Source organism: Lissotriton vulgaris, chromosome 11 (genome assembly GCF_964263255.1).
Source record: "Lissotriton vulgaris chromosome 11, aLisVul1.2, whole genome shotgun sequence".
Classification (NCBI taxonomy): Eukaryota; Metazoa; Chordata; class Amphibia; order Caudata; family Salamandridae; genus Lissotriton; species Lissotriton vulgaris.
The window spans coordinates 197,310,745-197,327,442 of record NC_141699.1 but is presented as its reverse complement, the minus strand read 5'-3'; the positions used below and the strand labels follow the sequence as shown (position 1 = coordinate 197,327,442).

The window sequence follows — 16,698 nt, the reverse complement described above, 5'->3', positions numbered from 1 at the left end:
TGGCAAGACATCTACATGGCCTAAATGGAATGGAAACTACATTATGACAAAGCAGACAAGAAAAGGAAGAACTAAAAGACACTAATGAAATCCTGAGCTCGGTGTAGGAAAAAATGTTCAAGGCGTCTGCAGTTGGCACATTGCCTCAGGATGAACGCATATATACCCTCCTTTTCTGGCCAGCTCAATACCACGTGGCACACCACAACCGCAGTTAAGGGTGGGATCTATACCATAGATGTATCCGGCAGTGACTGGAGAAATGCACACCTAGCCCCTCATTACAATATACTTTGAATTAAGGGGTGGATACAGGGGCGTAGCTAGAGCTTGTGGCGCCCGGGGCTATCCTTCAGCTTGCCGCCCCCCTGGGGTGGTGCTGGGGAAAAAGGACGGCGAGCACCTGAAAGAGGTCCGAGAGACACGTAGTATCGCTGCTAATAGTTACCTCAATCATACAAATTACATGTACATACATGACACGGTCCAGGGCCCCCGTCCCCAAAATAGTGCCGCCTGGGGCGGACCGCCCCCACCTAGCTACACCGCTGAAGGAGAAGCAGAAAAAAACCCAAAACTTACATCAGTTCTACCTACCTTGTTTGTGACTTCTCACTCATAACATCACAGCTTGTTATGGGCCGCTAAAAGTAACCCTAGAGCTACCCCTAAGTTGATGCCCAAACACACCTCTCCACTTCCCACATTTCAAACCCTTGCATCCCAATACATTTACGTGACACCCATTCATAAACGAATTGTTGCCCAACAGGTAAGTCACCCCGGAACTTTACCTTCTAAAGCAGCTTCCATAAACACCTCACGATTGAAATACAAGCCCCCACGTACTGCATGCTTTCCTAAACCTGTGCTTTTAACACCTGTTCTCACCCTCCTCCTTTTCGTAACCACCTCCGTTAACCCTATATCTCCCTCTTCCATGCTTTGTTAGGCAGTAACATTTCCTTTCATATACTTCATAATCATTTGTGATTTATTTAACGTTCTGACGTCTTTTCACAATAGTAACCTCCCCTTCATCTTACCCTGGTAACCTTGTAACAATTGAAGTGACCCGTCCTTCATGATATTTGCCAAAATCTAAATCTACTACATATCCCAAAATACACTGCTTGTGCCCAGGTAAAATGCGTCAGTGCTTTGCCTATCAAGCTGCATAATTTACACTTCCTCCCCCACTGCGCATCAAACCTAACTGCCCTGCCCGACCTAAGATGACATACAACATAGCTGCCCAAGGTTTCAGATTGCAAAGTGTGACCTTTTCATAACTTCAGTGCAATTTTGAGTGACATTTCAATGACTAGGAGTGACACTTTCTCACACGCAAAATCAAGCAATGAAGACCAGGAAAACATAAATATCAAGAATTGCACCCCAAATAAAACGATTTAAGAAACCATTTACGGAAACGACAAGCATGTCACAAAGCAAATTAAACCACATGTTTGTGTGCACACTGTTATGCAACAACAATTCTTTCACATTTCATCACCCTGTTTTGGAATCAAAATGTTTTATAGCTTTCGTGAACAAGAATTTTCAATTCAATAAGGCAAAGATTATTCATTCTCCTCTTTGCTTTATTCAAACAGCAGCCATGTAAACAAACACAGAATATTCATAGAGTTATGCTACAAAAAACTTCAAAACCCAGAGTTCCAACATGAATTCCAACTTCCAACATTAAGGCCCGATATCCAGACAGTGCCCTTGAGCCTAAATAAACAAGCTGATTTACATAAGCACCTCCTCTCCTTGCTGCAAGTGATTATTCTGAAGTACTGACATTCTGAGATTTGTTAATCTATTTTACACATAGTTTGCCTTCTATCAAATACATTACCCAGATGCACACTTTCATGGACGCTTTCCCGCCGTTTGTGTTTGCTTCGCCCACTTATTTAATTCGCTTCCAATTTTTATGCGCTCTTTGGAAACTGCCTGATTGCAAAATACACTGCTGCCTTTCTCTTCAACACCACCGACTAACTACCGCTTGCCCTGCCTTCGCGCCCAGAGACAATAAAAGGATACACTGTTAGGTGCATTCATGTGACCTCTCCATGTCACGTGAATGCCAATGGATTTGCAGCAGCGCTTACACTTCAAACGGCGGCGCAGCCGCCCTCAAAATAGTGCCGCCTGGGGCGGACCGCCCCCCTCGCCCCCCCCTAGCTACGCCGGTGGGTGGATACCAGGAAAGGTGTTATAGTTTCCAAGTGGACTCTCCAGTCCTAAACGATACGAGTTCAAGTCTCTGGATTAGGGAATTGAAAAAACATCCCTGGAATTATCGGACCAGTTGCTCTGTGCAGATGGAGCTCTTCCCCAAACTGTGAGCTACACGGTTGAAGAACATATGTAAAGAGTGCACACATGCAGCAGGGAACACTAGAAGCAAATTTCTAACTTGGAAAATTCACAATTCTAAATCCAAAAAGTAGGACATTAGACAGACCATACAAGGCAGTGCTAGCCACTCACTCTAAATGTTGAAGGTGCCAAGAACAGTGGTAAGTGACATGATACTTATTCTCTGTCAATATACTTTACTTAATTAAATTAAATAAAGATAAAAGATATGCGATTCATATCAGAACTGGGAGTGATACCATCTCCTAAAGGTCCCACAAGAGTTTTCACCGTCACTGGCCCTCTTCAATTCCCACATGTTACCCCTACCCAACATCTTTCTTAGCTGCAACATAAATTATCATATGCACGCCTACTATTCCCAGATGCACAGAGTATACAAAGTTCATTCAAATCCTCGGCTCCTCCTAGAAGGCCTAACAATATTGGGTCCAAAGAAAAACACACTAACGCCGTTTGTGTTGGAACAATTTTAAGGCTGAGATTCATATAGTAGGAACTGTCATCCCATTTGACGGACCACATTCTATATGTCTCCACTGCATACTACTAAAAAGTGGGCAACCTCAATCATTTATGACTCAAATCTATGGCCCCTTAGGAGGATAACGTCTTCAAAAATGTGTGCCGTCTGTGGAGATTTCCGGAGCACACCACTGCCAAGTACATTTTTCTATTGAAAGAATATATAAATGTGGCACACTTCAAGCGAGAGGAGATTATTTGCTATTGCAGAGTCTTCTATTAACACATTTCAGTTCAAATCAGAACTCCCTACATGAAAAGAACTCAACAGCATACATAAAACCACAATCGCTTGCATAGCACAGTTATCCATCATGATTTCTAGGCTTCTCCAGCCGGTAAGTGTGATTATTTAACAGTGCGACAGGTCAGGTTAAATCAGGACACTGGTTTTTCGTTTCTGTAATTTGTGTCATGTCATTAATGCATTTATTAATGTACCTTTTCTTAACTGTTTGTTAAGCTCTATGGATACAAATGCTATAGTAAATAGAGTAAACTAAAACAGATAATCTTCATTCAGACGAGCTCCAGCTGGCTCATGGCTCAAACCCCAACCAGACATCAATCTCAGACCCCAACCAGACATCAATCTCAGACCCCAACCAGACATCAATCTCAAAGTACGTTTCTTGCAAGGTTGAGAGTTTAATTCTTTTTGAGAACAGCTTTGTTAAGAATGAAAAAGGACCCTTCGCCCATTTCAATGCAACGCAGATGCCCTAGCCAAATTTACGGAAGCAGCAGAAGCCTTCCTCACCCCAACACTGTTACTTCTAGAACCGCAGCGTCTTAACAATGCTTACCCCTCGAGCCTGGTCCTCTACAAACACTGCACTGTATGCAGGGTATGAGCTGGCCGCCATCACTGTGCCCTGTGCTGCCGGGCAGTGAAAGAATGCACAATGTCATAAGGAGCAGATGAGCTAACAATGGGAGCGCCAGGAGCCAAGACTCTGACCAGCAGAATTTCCATGTGAAACAGGCCTGTTGCTTGAGAGCCTGGAACAGACTTGGGAATGGCCATGCCTGCACCTTCCCCTTCGATTTACAAAAGGGGGTGGTGATGAACAGAGTGTCTGAATTGAGCAGACCACTCTTACCCAGTCCAAAGATCAGGGCTTGATCCATCACCGTTATTTATCTCACTGCCCCATCCCAGCTCAGAACCTGGCTATATGCAAATCAGTCTGTCCCTGGCCCAGTGCATCATGGGAACAGGGTAGACTGAACTACCAAGCCAATTCTTTACCAGAAAGGAGACAAGCTACCAGGGACCGGTTTCTGGCATTTCAGCCTCTTCGGCCCGGCTTGCTTGAATCCTGATGGAGCAGTGAGAAAGGGACTCATGTCTGAGTATACCCTGCCACACCTATAGTGGCCAAAATCGATTTACAAAAGGGGGTGGTGATGAACAGAGTGTCTGAATTGAGCAGACCACTCTTACCCAGTCCAAAGATCAGGGCTTGATCCATCACCGTTATTTATCTCACTGCCCCATCCCAGCTCAGAACCTGGCTATATGCAAATCAGTCTGTCCCTGGCCCAGTGCATCATGGGAGCCAGAAACCGGTCCCCGGGAGCTTGTTTCCTTCCCAGTGTAAGAATTGGCTTTTGTAGTTTGGTTTGCCCTGTTCCCATCATGCACTGGGACAGGAACAGACTAATTTGCATACAGCCAGGTTCTGAAACTGGGATGGTGCAGTGAGCTAAAAAACGGTGTTGGATCTAGCCCTGATCTCTTGACTGGGTGAGAGCTTTCTGCTTAATTCAGAGACTCTGTCCCTCACCACCCCTTGTTGTAAATATTTTTGTCCACCCTAAGCGTGGAAGGGTATTCTCAGATGTGAAACCCTTGCTCATTGCACCATCAGGATTCAAGCAAACCGGGCCGAAGACGGCTGTAATGCCAGAAACCGGTCCCCGGGAGCTTGTTTCCTTCCCAGTGTAAGAATTGGCTTTTGTAGTTTGGTTTGCCCTGTTCCCATCATGCACTGGGACAGGAACAGACTAATTTGCATACAGCCAGGTTCTGAAACTGGGATGGTGCAGTGAGCTAAAAAACGGTGTTGGATCTAGCCCTGATATCTTGACTGGGTGAGAGCTTTCTGCTTAATTCAGAGACTCTGTCCCTCACCACCCCTTGTTGTAAATATTTTTGTCCACCCTAAGCGTGGAAGGGTATTCTCAGATGTGAGACCCTTGCTCATTGCACCATCAGGATTCAAGCAAACCGGGCCGAAGACGGCTGTAATGCCAGAAACCGGTCCCCGGGAGCTTGTTTCCTTCCCAGTGTAAGAATTGGCTTTTGTAGTTTGGTTTGCCCTGTTCCCATCATGCACTGGGACAGGAACAGACTAATTTGCATACAGCCAGGTTCTGAAACTGGGATGGTGCAGTGAGCTAAAAAACGGTGTTGGATCTAGCCCTGATCTCTTGACTGGGTGAGAGCTTTCTGCTTAATTCAGAGACTCTGTCCCTCACCACCCCTTGTTGTAAATATGCACCTTCCCCTTGGCACGTCACCTTAAGTTCAGGCAGGGTTTCAAACCGTTCAAAACGTTGACAAGTCAAAGGAATGGTACAGAGTCCAGCTTGGAAGAAACATAATACTTTGTATGCAGATTTGGTCAGGTTATTTCCCAAGGAAGGAGAGAAAAAACGCAGAACTGGGTGTGGTATTCTCTGGGCCGTGTGTTATTTTCATTATGCAAGAAATAACTCGTAATCACAGAATACAGACTGTGCGGGTAATCTTGTTATAAGACTCTGTATAAACTATTGCTGCTTCTCTCTTGCATTAAGGGTTTATATTGTGAAGTTTTTGTTCACTCAACGTTTTCTTTTGTGTCACTTTAGCCCTCCCTCCAATTCTTTCTAGTGTTTGTATGATGGTTTTTAAGTTTTAAGGCTCCTGTAATTTTGTTGATGCATTGAGATTCATTAGAAAGTAATCTTTAACATTTATGTGAAAATACATATATCTATATACCGGTAACAGTGCAAGCATCACAATAGAAGATTTTTATTTGTTTTTAAAGGTTGTGACAATTATCTTTCAACACTTTCTTTCTTTGATGGGTAAATGAAGGATAGTGAATAAGACTGAAATGTTGGAGGTACCATTCAAGTGTGAAAGATCAACTTAGTGATATTGTACTCTGATTAGGTAGCAAGCATTTTAATTGTTCTCCCAATCTTTTGTCCATCTCTTGTCCCTTTATTCCTGTTCCTCACTCCTTTTAGTTCTTTTTTCTAAGGATGAACAATTATGAAAGCATGCTAGCTTTTGTAAGAAAAAAAGTGCTAGTGCTACAACAGTCTGATCTCTTCAGCACACTTTCAAGATTGTGGCTAGGGCTATGGGACGGCTACTGCAGCAACAATGGGGCGGCCGATGGAGACTTCGAGCCCTCTCATCAACACAAAGTATGAGGCATGGAAACCAGATCCAGTGATTCACACCAAAGGGACTGATTTTAGGCAGACAAACGGTGTGGCAAGGTCAAGTAGTGGGGGCATGACCAAGGATGTAACTCTGGGCTGATTGGCCATATTTGGCATTCCAATTCAGAATTGCAGTTGATGTGAAGAGTGCTGTGAACAGACACAGAGGCAGGACATCCCTTCTGAAATGGATTCGATGGATGGACTATAGTCCTGACAAATCTTGCAGTCAAAAGAAACAAAAAGCAATGTAGTGGAAGATGAATAAAAGTTTTTCTGACAACGACAGCCCACTGTATGAAACTGGTCTGAGGTGTACAGGAAGGAAGAGGATTCACGAAACGAGAAGAAAGACATCCCCTATTCATATATTAAAATACTCCAGTGCCAAAGGGGTTAAGATAGACCAAAGAATATCTGGAATTAGATAGAATATTACCTTGAACAGCTGGCATTTAATGCGTGCATGGAATATATCTGGTCAGGTAACTCGATGAGAAAGTGATGATGGCAAAGTAAGGTCTCACTTCTCTCACAAAATGGTGCAGATAAATTAAAGGCGCTGTGGCGGCCATGGCAGGCTTGGAGAGCAAGACTGAAAACCCTGAAAATAGGATGACGTCATCCAGGATCCATGTGTAGATTTCTACTATTCGCAGAGGTTGAGGTCCCAGCGATTTTTCTTAAGTTCCTCAAGACTGATTCGATATTCGTGATCGGAGTTCCATAAATTCCAGTGTCTTCCTATGAGTGGACCAGGGCAAGGGTACTTGGTGGGGAGTTAATCTTGCGGTACTCTTAAAGGGGGAGTCTGTTACTCACACTGTGATCAAATTGAGGGATTTAGCTTTTACAACATTTAAAACTCGAATCTTTCTTAATGTCAGTCCAATAACCCAGTGAAAAAGATAGTTCGCAGTGCATTAAAAGAGCTACCTGGGTTGTACATCACTGCTTCTCAGTAGTCACTTGACAGGCTCCGTGCTCAGTCTATCTTGTCTTCACAGAGGCTCAGACTTCCCACAAATATTTGAACTCCAGACAAAGAGAACACCCTGACCAAGACTCTTGGGCATACTATTACAGAAGTTTAAGAACATTTGTTTGTGGCCAAAGTGATGTTATTTTTCACCCAACGCTGAGTCTGAGGGATGAATCTTTAACCTTGTGTTGGCTGTTTATTTGCACCCTTCCTCCCTTTCTATGCCAGCTCCTCCTCATTTCCAAATATCTAGTCTATTTTGGAACAAGGATGGGGGATTTGACTTTTTCTCTGTCAATAGGTATCTACTGGATGACCAATTTGAGACTGATGATTCTGTAAGTTTTCTATGCTACGTTGCTCAATAATTAAAATTTAAACCCAAAATGAAGATGAAACAGAATGAATGTAACCGATGCGCAGCCTAGGAACATTGGTAACGCTAACAAATGTGTGCTAGATTGCCATGTTTTTCAAGTTTAGAAAGGAAAAATGCTACTTACCAGTGTGCATCTGTTCTTGGCATGTAGGGCTGCTGACATTCATATCTTACCATAGATCGCCGCTTAGTGTTGGGTCTGGATGTTTGCACTTTGTTGTCCTGGAAGAGTCTTTTAAGTATCACGAGATAGGTGACTCCTCCCCTGGACTACAGTGCGCATAGGCATCTTCTCCATCTTCAGATTGTTTTTCGCCATTGTGGCAAAGATGGAGTATAGAAAAGTAAGAGATGACCATGTAAATGTATGTAGAAAGAATTACTGCAGCTGTGACAGGTACCGGGGAGGAGGGTGGGCGATATGAATGTCAGCAGCCCTACATGCCAAGAACAGATGCATACTGGTAAGTAGCATTTTCCGTTCGGGGCCTGTGGGCTGCTGAATTCATATCTTAGCATAGACTGTATATCAGTATCTCCTCTAGCGGTGGTCACCTGTACCAGCTGCAGCAGTTTGAAAAAGAGTTTTGAGGACAGCCTGGCCTACAGCAGCTTGCTGCTTTGCTTGCACGTCTACAAAGTAGTGTTTAGTGAAAGTGTGTATGGTAGATCATGTAGCTGCCCTACATATGTCTTCTAGTGGAATATTTCCTAGGAAAGCCATGGATGCCCCCATTTTGCGCATTGAGTGGGCTTTTGGGGAGACTGTTCGAGTGCGCTTAGCCTTTTGATAGCATATTTGAATGCATTTAACTATCCATCTGGCTATCCCTGTTTTTGAAATGTGGTTACCCTTATGTTGTGGTGAAAAAGCAACAAATAGTTGTTTTGTCTTTCTGAATGATTTAGTTCTGTCAACGTAATATAGCAGAGCCCTTTTTACATCTAGTGTGTGTAGGGCTCTTTCAGCCACTGACTGAGGGTTTTGAAAGTAAACTGGCAATTCTATAGACTGATTGATATGGAAAGTGGATATAACTTTTGGCATAAATTTGGGGTTAGTACGAAGCACTACCTTATTGTGGTGTATTTGTATGAATGGTTCTTGAATGGTTAATGCTTGTAGCTCACTCACTCGCCTGAGGGAGGTAACGGCTGTTAAAAATGCCACCTTCCATTTTAAGAACTGTAATTCACATGAATGAAGTGGTTTGAAAGGTGGCCCCATAAGTCTGGTAAGTACTACATTTAAGTTCCAGACTGGCTAAGGTGGATGTTTTGGAGGGATAATTATTTTAGTCCTTCCATAAAAGCTTTAATAGGTGGTATTCTGAACAGGGACACGTGTTGTCTGTTGTGGAGATATGCTGCTATAGCAGCAAGGTGTAGCCTTATGGAAGAGTATGCTAGATTGTATCTTTGCAGATGTAACAAGTAACAGATTATGTTTTGGATGGAGGCATCTAATGGATTGATTTGGTTATTATTGCAATAAATTACAAATCTTTTCCCTTTTGCTGCGTAGCATGCTCTAGTAGTTGGGCGTTTTGCTTCCTTGATAATGTTCATACAGTCTGGAGGCAAGTTAAGATATCCGAACTCTAAGATTTCAGGAGCCAGATCGCTAGGTTCATCTGATTGGGATCTGGGTGCCTGATTTCTCCATGGTTCTGAGTTAGTAGCTGTGGCGATAGTTGCCTTCTTTGGTGGGGAACTACTGAGAGCTCTAGGAGCGTCGTGTACCATGGCGGTCTTGCCCATGTTGGAGCAACCAGGATCATTGTGAGTGACTGTTGCTTTAGTTTGCGTGCCACTAATGGAATCAGTGGTGTTGGTGGAAAAGCGTACGCAAATCTGCCTGACCAGTTCATCCATATGGCATTGCCTTGTGACAACGGGTGTGGGAACCTGGCGGCAAAGGACTGGCATTTTGAGTTTTCCTTTGTGGCAAATAGATTTATCTCTGGATGTCCCCACTTTTGGAAGAATGGTTGGAGAACTTGAGGGTGAATCTCCCATTCGTGTATCTGTTGGCTGTGTCTCCTTAGTAGATCTGCAATCTGATTGTCTATTCCTGGGAGGTGTTCTGCCATGAGAAAGATGTTTTTGGGAATTGACCGCTTCCATATGCTCTGTGCTAGGTGAGACAGCTGCGGAGAGTGTGCCCCTCCCTGTTTCTGGATTTAGTACATAGCTGTCATGTTGTCCGTCCGGATTAACACAGCCTTGTGGTACAAGTATTTCGGGAATGCTTTCATTGCTAGAAATACTGCTAGCAACTCTAAGTGGTTTATATGCAGTGTCTTGTGCTTGACTGTCCAGAGCCCTTGGACTGTGTATTGAAGTAGGTGGGCTCCCCAATCTGTTAGTGATGCGTCCGCTGTTAATACTACTTGTGGAACTGGCTCTTGGAACAGTCGCCCCTTGGAAAGGTTTTGTGGGTACCACCACTGCAGAGAGCTGTAAGTGCAACTGTCTACCAACACTAGGTCTTTTAGTTGTCCTTGAGCTTGGTTCCACTGCCGTGCTATGCATTCCTGCAATGGACGCATTTGAAGTTAGGTATGAGGGACAATGAATATGCAGTCTGAGGGACCCGTCTTTTTTGGGAATAAGGAAGTATAGGGAGTATACTCCTGTCCCCTGATGTTGAAAAGGGACTGGTTCTATGGCTCCCTTCTCCAGCATGGATGTCACCTCTTGTTGTAACAGCGTGATGTGTTCTTTGGACATTGGACGGTGTTTGGGTGGTATGTTGGGCGGAGTAGAAGTGAGTTCCAGGCAATAACCATACTGGATAATTTGTCTCACCCACCTGTCTGTGGTAATTGCGTTCCATACTGGTAGGAATTGTGTTATTCTGCCTCAGACTGGTGTTGAGTGGTCTGGAGGGAGTGTGAACAAGTCACTGTTTGGTGGCGGTGGAGGCTCTGGTGTTGTTGCCGCCACGTCCTCTGCCCTTGTTATTGTTGCCTCTATAACCTCCTCTATTGGAGCCCTTATTAAAGGTGCTCTGAGTATTACTTTTGAATGTAGAGATAGTTTGGGATGTGTTGCCTCTATCTGAGCCTCGAAAGGAGGAGCGGCGAAAGGAACTCCTAGTTTGTTGAAACCGAAGTGCACCCATAGACTTAGCAGTATTAGTATCTTTTTTAATCTTTTCTAAGATGGTGTCTACTGCAGGGCCAAACAAGAAATCTTGGTTAACTGGCTGGTTGAGGATGGTTGACTGCACTTCATTCCTAAATCCGGAAATGCGTAACCACACATGCCGGCGTAGTAACACGCTAGTGTTGATGGTCCTGGCTGCTGTGTCAGCTGCGTCAAGTGCACATTCAATGGAAGCGTTTGTGATAAACTTGCCTTCCTGTATGAGTTCGTTAGCTTTAGCTTTAAAAGGTTCTGGCAGGTGTTGTAGTAAACCCTCCAGTTGGTCATAATGTGCTCTATCGTAGCGTGCTGATAGAGCTCGTGTGTTTGCAATTCTCCAAGTGTTTGCTGCTTGGGATGCCACTCTTTTGCCTGAGGCTTCTAATATCTTTGACTCCTTGTCAGGAGGGGGAGCATCTCCTGTTGTTTTTGAATTAGCTCGCTTTCGATCGTTTGATACAACTAGTGAGTCTAAAGTGACTTAATATAAGAAGGGTCTGTAGGGGCTGCTTTATACTTTTTCTCAATTCTGGGATTGAGGGCACGCGCTCTGGCTGGGTCTTTGAATATGTCTGGCGCGTGTTTTAGTACCCCTTTTAACATAGGAAGTGTACGTACATTCTTTTCTGAAGTTGGAAAAGTATCAAATAGGAAGTCCTCTTCTATTGGGTCAGTGTGCATGTCTACATTATGATATTTAGCTGCCCTATCCACTAGTTGGTTAAAGACAATGGTGTTGTCAGTAGGCGACAGCTTTGTAGGATATGTAGAGGTGTCAGGGATGGGTTGTGGGTCGTATGTATCATAAGGATCATTCTGGTCATCCCATTGTTATCCTGCATATCTTAATCCTCAGGCTCTACAAAATTATCTTGAGGATCTTCTTCTATGTTTTCTGCCTCATCATAACCTGATGTAGGATCGTAAGGCACAAAAGGCATGTTAGGATAGAAAAGAGGAGTAGTAAAAGGCCTTGAAGGGGATATCCAAAGTCTTTTTTCTTTGGAGGGCCAGGGGAAGAAGTGTCAGTGTCCAATGGTCTCGACTTCCTGTGGTAAACTGTTACACGTGCTGTTTCAGGGTCTATATACAGTTTAGGTTGTTCTGCGCTCACTGGATCAGGATGGAAAATTTCTTCCTCAACTGTCCGTGGTTTTGGTGCCGATGACTTTGGCTGAGTCACGTGTTTGTGGTGAGTCTTTGGCTCAAGGGCCTTCGGCTGTGGAGCTTTTTTCGGCTCGACTGCTGTTTTCGGGTCGGTGACTCCCTTTTGTTAGACGTCTTTTGTTGGCTATACTGCCTTTTTTGGTTCGGCGACCTTCTTTGGTTCGACGACCTTTTTCGTAACGACCATTTTTTCGGGTCGATAACCTTTTTTGGATCGACTGGTGTTTTCGGTTCGATAACCCTTTTCGAATCGACCGTTTTTTTTGTAGACTCAACTGCCTTCTTCGGGTTGACAGGATTTTTAGTGTGACCTGTTTTTTGTAGGTCAACACTCTTTTTCGGCTGGACAGCCTTTGTCGGGTCGACTATTCTTTTGGGATCGACGACCCTTTTTGTTTCAACACCCTTTTTTGTATCGACGATTTTCTTCGGCTCGACAACCTTTTTCAGTTCGGCGGCCTTTTTGGGAAGAGTGTAGCTCGTTCCCGGGGTATAAGAAGACTTGGGTTTGGTCTTCGGAGCCGAGCCAGTAGTCGGGGCCTCTGAAGGAGTTTTTCGATCTCGGCTAAGGCCTTTAGGCAATGCTTCGTCCGGAGCCTTGTCTTGAGATGGAAGCGGGGTTGGGGGCTTGGTACTCACGGTTTGCCCCAATGTGATCTGGTCATCGGAGTCCCCCATGTCTTCTACAGTGACAATTTCTAGGTCGGAGTCCGCCACTTCTGGGAGGTCATGTTCGTCTTCGAAAATGTTCTCCGGTTCCGGTGCCTGCTGCTGCATCTCTTGTCTAGCGGCCCTTCGGTTCCGGATAGTTTTCTTTGACTGGAACTGAGCACAAGCTGGACAGTTTTCCTCGTTGTGCTCGGAAGATAGGCACTTGTTGCATACTGTATGTTTTTAAGTATGTGGGAATTTGGAGTGACATTGTGGGCACCTTTTAAACGGGGTCCTTTCTATCGGCAGCAGGCCCACGTGGCGTCGAAAAGGGCCCAACGGCCCGCGTCGATGACCGGATCGAGATGGAAAGTCTTATCGAGTCAAGGGGTACCGAACGAGAACAATACCGTCGAGGTAGAAGGCCTATTGGTCTTAGAAAGTTGAAAAGTTTCGGTTCCGAAGTTGGAGTTGAGGAATAGCATCCGAATCCAATGGCGGAAAAAACAATCTGAAGATGGAGAAGATGCCCATGCGCACTGTAGTCCAGGGCAGGAGTCACCTATCTCGTGATACTTCGAAGACTCTTCCAGGACAACAAAGTGCAAACATCCAGACCCAACACTAGGCGGCGATCTATGCTAAGATATGAATTCAGCAGCCCACATGGCTCAAACTCCATGTTTTCTGACACTTTTCAAACTACTAGGATGAAGAAGTGCTTCTCTGATGCATGCACTGTAATCACAGCTGCAATGGAGGATCATTAGTTTCCATAGTTTCTTTATAAAACTACAAAAGGGCACTGTTTTCAGATTTTTGCAGTGAAGCAAGAGTCAAGAATAAATGACCACTCCTCGCTCCAAACAGAAGGGCCTCCCGATGGTTGTTCCGTGCCCTTTTCAGAGCTAGTCTGATGCCTCTAGTAGGATCATTTCTAGAAGACAGGTTCTTACTGAGTGCCTTGGCTTTTGCATCATAATCTTCCAAACAGCTGCAATTTCTTTGGAGTCTGAAAAACTGTCCAAACGGCAGGTTCTCCCAGAGGGCTTTGGGATGCTTGCTATCAAAAAGCAGAAGGCTATTGCAACCAGGGGTCTTCTTATAAGTCTTTGCACAAAGGTGCCCATCGTCAATAGTTCCAGTTCAAGCAAAAGTGAATTGTGACAATTGTCCATAAAACATACTAAAACAATGGAGCAACTATACAATATAAAAACATCTAGCACCCCAAATCCACTATAGCAGCATATCCTAATCAAACCCATTCTTAAAATTCAGTTTGATACCTAATTATAACGTGCAATTCCAACTGCCACATCGAAGTAACACATTTCAGACAACGACCTCAACACTTCCAGCCTTTAAAATATTTGGTATGAGGGGGCCGTGGCCAAGATGGCGGCGTGAGCAGACATGCTGCTCCGAGGCTCCCGCCGACGGTATGTCATAGCACAGGCCGTAGTCATAATTTTTTGTTGGTCTCCGCCCCTCCATTTTATTTTTCGCGGGTTAAATTTTTCTGTTTCTTGATTTAGTGAACTCGTTCTCCCTGCTTTTAAGCGCGCCGATGTCCAACCTAAGCATTTGTGGGTAGTGATCGCTTTCCAAGCGCTGGACTATTAAGTATTCCACGATTGAGTTTATCAGGGTCGTTGATACAAGTGTAAAATCTAGAGTCGATTTGACATTGCCGCTCACATAAGTGGGGCACGGTTGAGTCAGGCCTTCTTTTTTTTACTATTTAATATTGTTAGGCCCATTGTTGCTATCTTCCTCCGTTCCATTAGAGTGGACGCAGCTGCTACCCTTTTTTCTCTGTTCGTTCTGCTCCTATTAGTGCTAAGTAAATTAAAATTAAAGTCTCCTGAGATTATCATGGAGCTTTGTTTATTGGTTTTTTGTAAGGTTTTGATAAGAGTTAACAGTGTGTCCAATTTTTCCTTTTTTGCTTTGCGATCTGGGTGTATATAAATGTTTAAGATTACCAATTGTTGCAGGGGCTGTATTGTGATTTTTATTGCTTGAACCCAGTTTAGTCCAACATCCAATATTTCCTGGATCCAGTTATATTTCTGAGAAACAAGGATTGTTAGACCACCCCGGGGATGACCGTATTTTGCGTGCTTTTCTGCGAGTATATGATGGTCCGTGAAGCCTGGAAATCCTAGTTGTGTCAGATTCCAGGTTTCTTGTAAGAGTATTATGTCCAAATTGTCCAATAAAAATTGAGTTTCATGATCCTGCTCCATGGAGCTAAAACCGTGCACGTTCCAAGAGCATAAGTTGATTAGGTCTGCAGTTGTTTTTCCTTCTGCCTGCTGATTAATCGTTTTCTGGTTATGGTTGTTTTGTCAGTTCTAGGAGCCCTTTTCGCTAAGTACTGTTGGGATCCATGACCAGTCTTGGTTACAGCAGTGGAGCCGGTATGTAATGGTCTGATTTTTTAAGATGGTTTTTGTTTCTGTTCTTTTCTCAGGAGAGGTTGCTCGGGCTGTGTGTAAACATGATTTCGTTTGGGGCCTTTGGGGCTCCTTGTCCTTGTGATAATCTGGGCTGTTGTGAAGGGGGTGAGGGTATTTCAGTTGCTTATGTTGTAGTATTTTGATTCCCCAGTTCTCGAATGTTTCTTTATGTGCATAGATTTGTGCTGCAAGCTCTTTTGATTTCCAAGTAGTGACTGAATTTTCTGTTCCTGGCCTTGCTCTATTTTGCTGGAACTCTACTGCTTCCATGACTAGGGAAACTACTCCTTTAAGGTCTGGAATTTCCTTAAGCAGTTTTAAGATGTTTCCTCTATTGAGGATATCATGCCTTCCTTTTGTTTCAAATTCTGGAATAAAAGTTACAACTGGTTCAATTTCGTCTGGTGTTAGTGTTAAGTTGTCCAGCTGCGGTATTGCGTTATTTTTTGTTCTTAAAGGCTCTATTGTAGAATTATTTTCTTTTTCGTGGGCTAGAATATTGGCGTGAAGTGGTTATCAACTTCACGCCAATATTCTAAAATTTAATGTATTTTGTGAAGTATGACATATATTGATTTATGTACTGAACCAATGGTCTTTTGTTTTGTGTATAGAAATTCACTTACCAATGCATCTCTGATACTTGGTTGATTTTACTGTCACTATCCCTTTATCACACTATCCTCACCTAATCACTTCCTCCTCCCCTTGGGGCACTGTACAACCGATTATAATATGTAATCAAGTGATACTATATTGAATATACCTACCCCCATTGTGATTAAAACAATGTGGCTGCATTCATTGTTTCTATAGACTTTTTTCAAATTGCATATATATTGTTCACACTTACGCTGGGATCCCTTCCTCTCAGTACTTATACAACCCAGGTCCCAGTGACTATGTTTGGGTAAAACCCCCCTATATATACACCTCTGCCTTTATGGAGTTCTCAAAAGAAAAGCTTACCCTTTCCAGGTTTTGTTGGTCCTGACTACTGTCTGGAGTTTTAAGCCTGTCCTTTTTTACATCAGGGTCTTGGCTTACTTTCTTTGTAAACATTGGGAAAATGTGTTCTGGGGCACCAATGAGTTTTTTTATTTTGTTTTGGCCGTGCCTTCCTTGCTCTTTTTCGTTGACGTTTTCTTAATTTGTCCTGTTGCTCGGTCGGAAGGGTAGGTGAACCTTCATGGATTTGCTCTTCTTGGCTTTCCAGCGCCCTTCGTCTTGACCTTTAGTTGTTTTCTTCTCGGCCCCTTTAGGGGGTCCGTCCTGGAGTTGGCTTCCGGGTTGACCGTTTGGAGTTCCTTCCTTTTGGATGGCTTCCGCATGTTCCCGGTTTCTGTTTGGTTCACCGCTGGATTTGACTACACCCAGGATGTCAGTTAGAATCTCTGGGAGGGTGGCCAGTTTTTCAATTATGCTGCCACAGTTGCAGCGACTAAATTTTGCATAATTTTTTGTTTGGGTTCTGTTTCCTGAATTTGTGCAGTCTATTCTTTTATTTGTGTTATTAACCTTGTTTTCCTTCTTGG

At 43.8% G+C, this 16,698-nt stretch overlaps 1 protein-coding gene across 2 annotated transcripts in view; it reads right to left on the bottom strand.

The window, feature by feature from the left end:
• Window positions 1-16,698, bottom strand: part of ACACB (acetyl-CoA carboxylase beta) — a 1,895,698-nt gene that overhangs the window by 1,628,235 nt on the left and 250,765 nt on the right. The gene's annotated exons all lie outside the window — the stretch shown is intronic.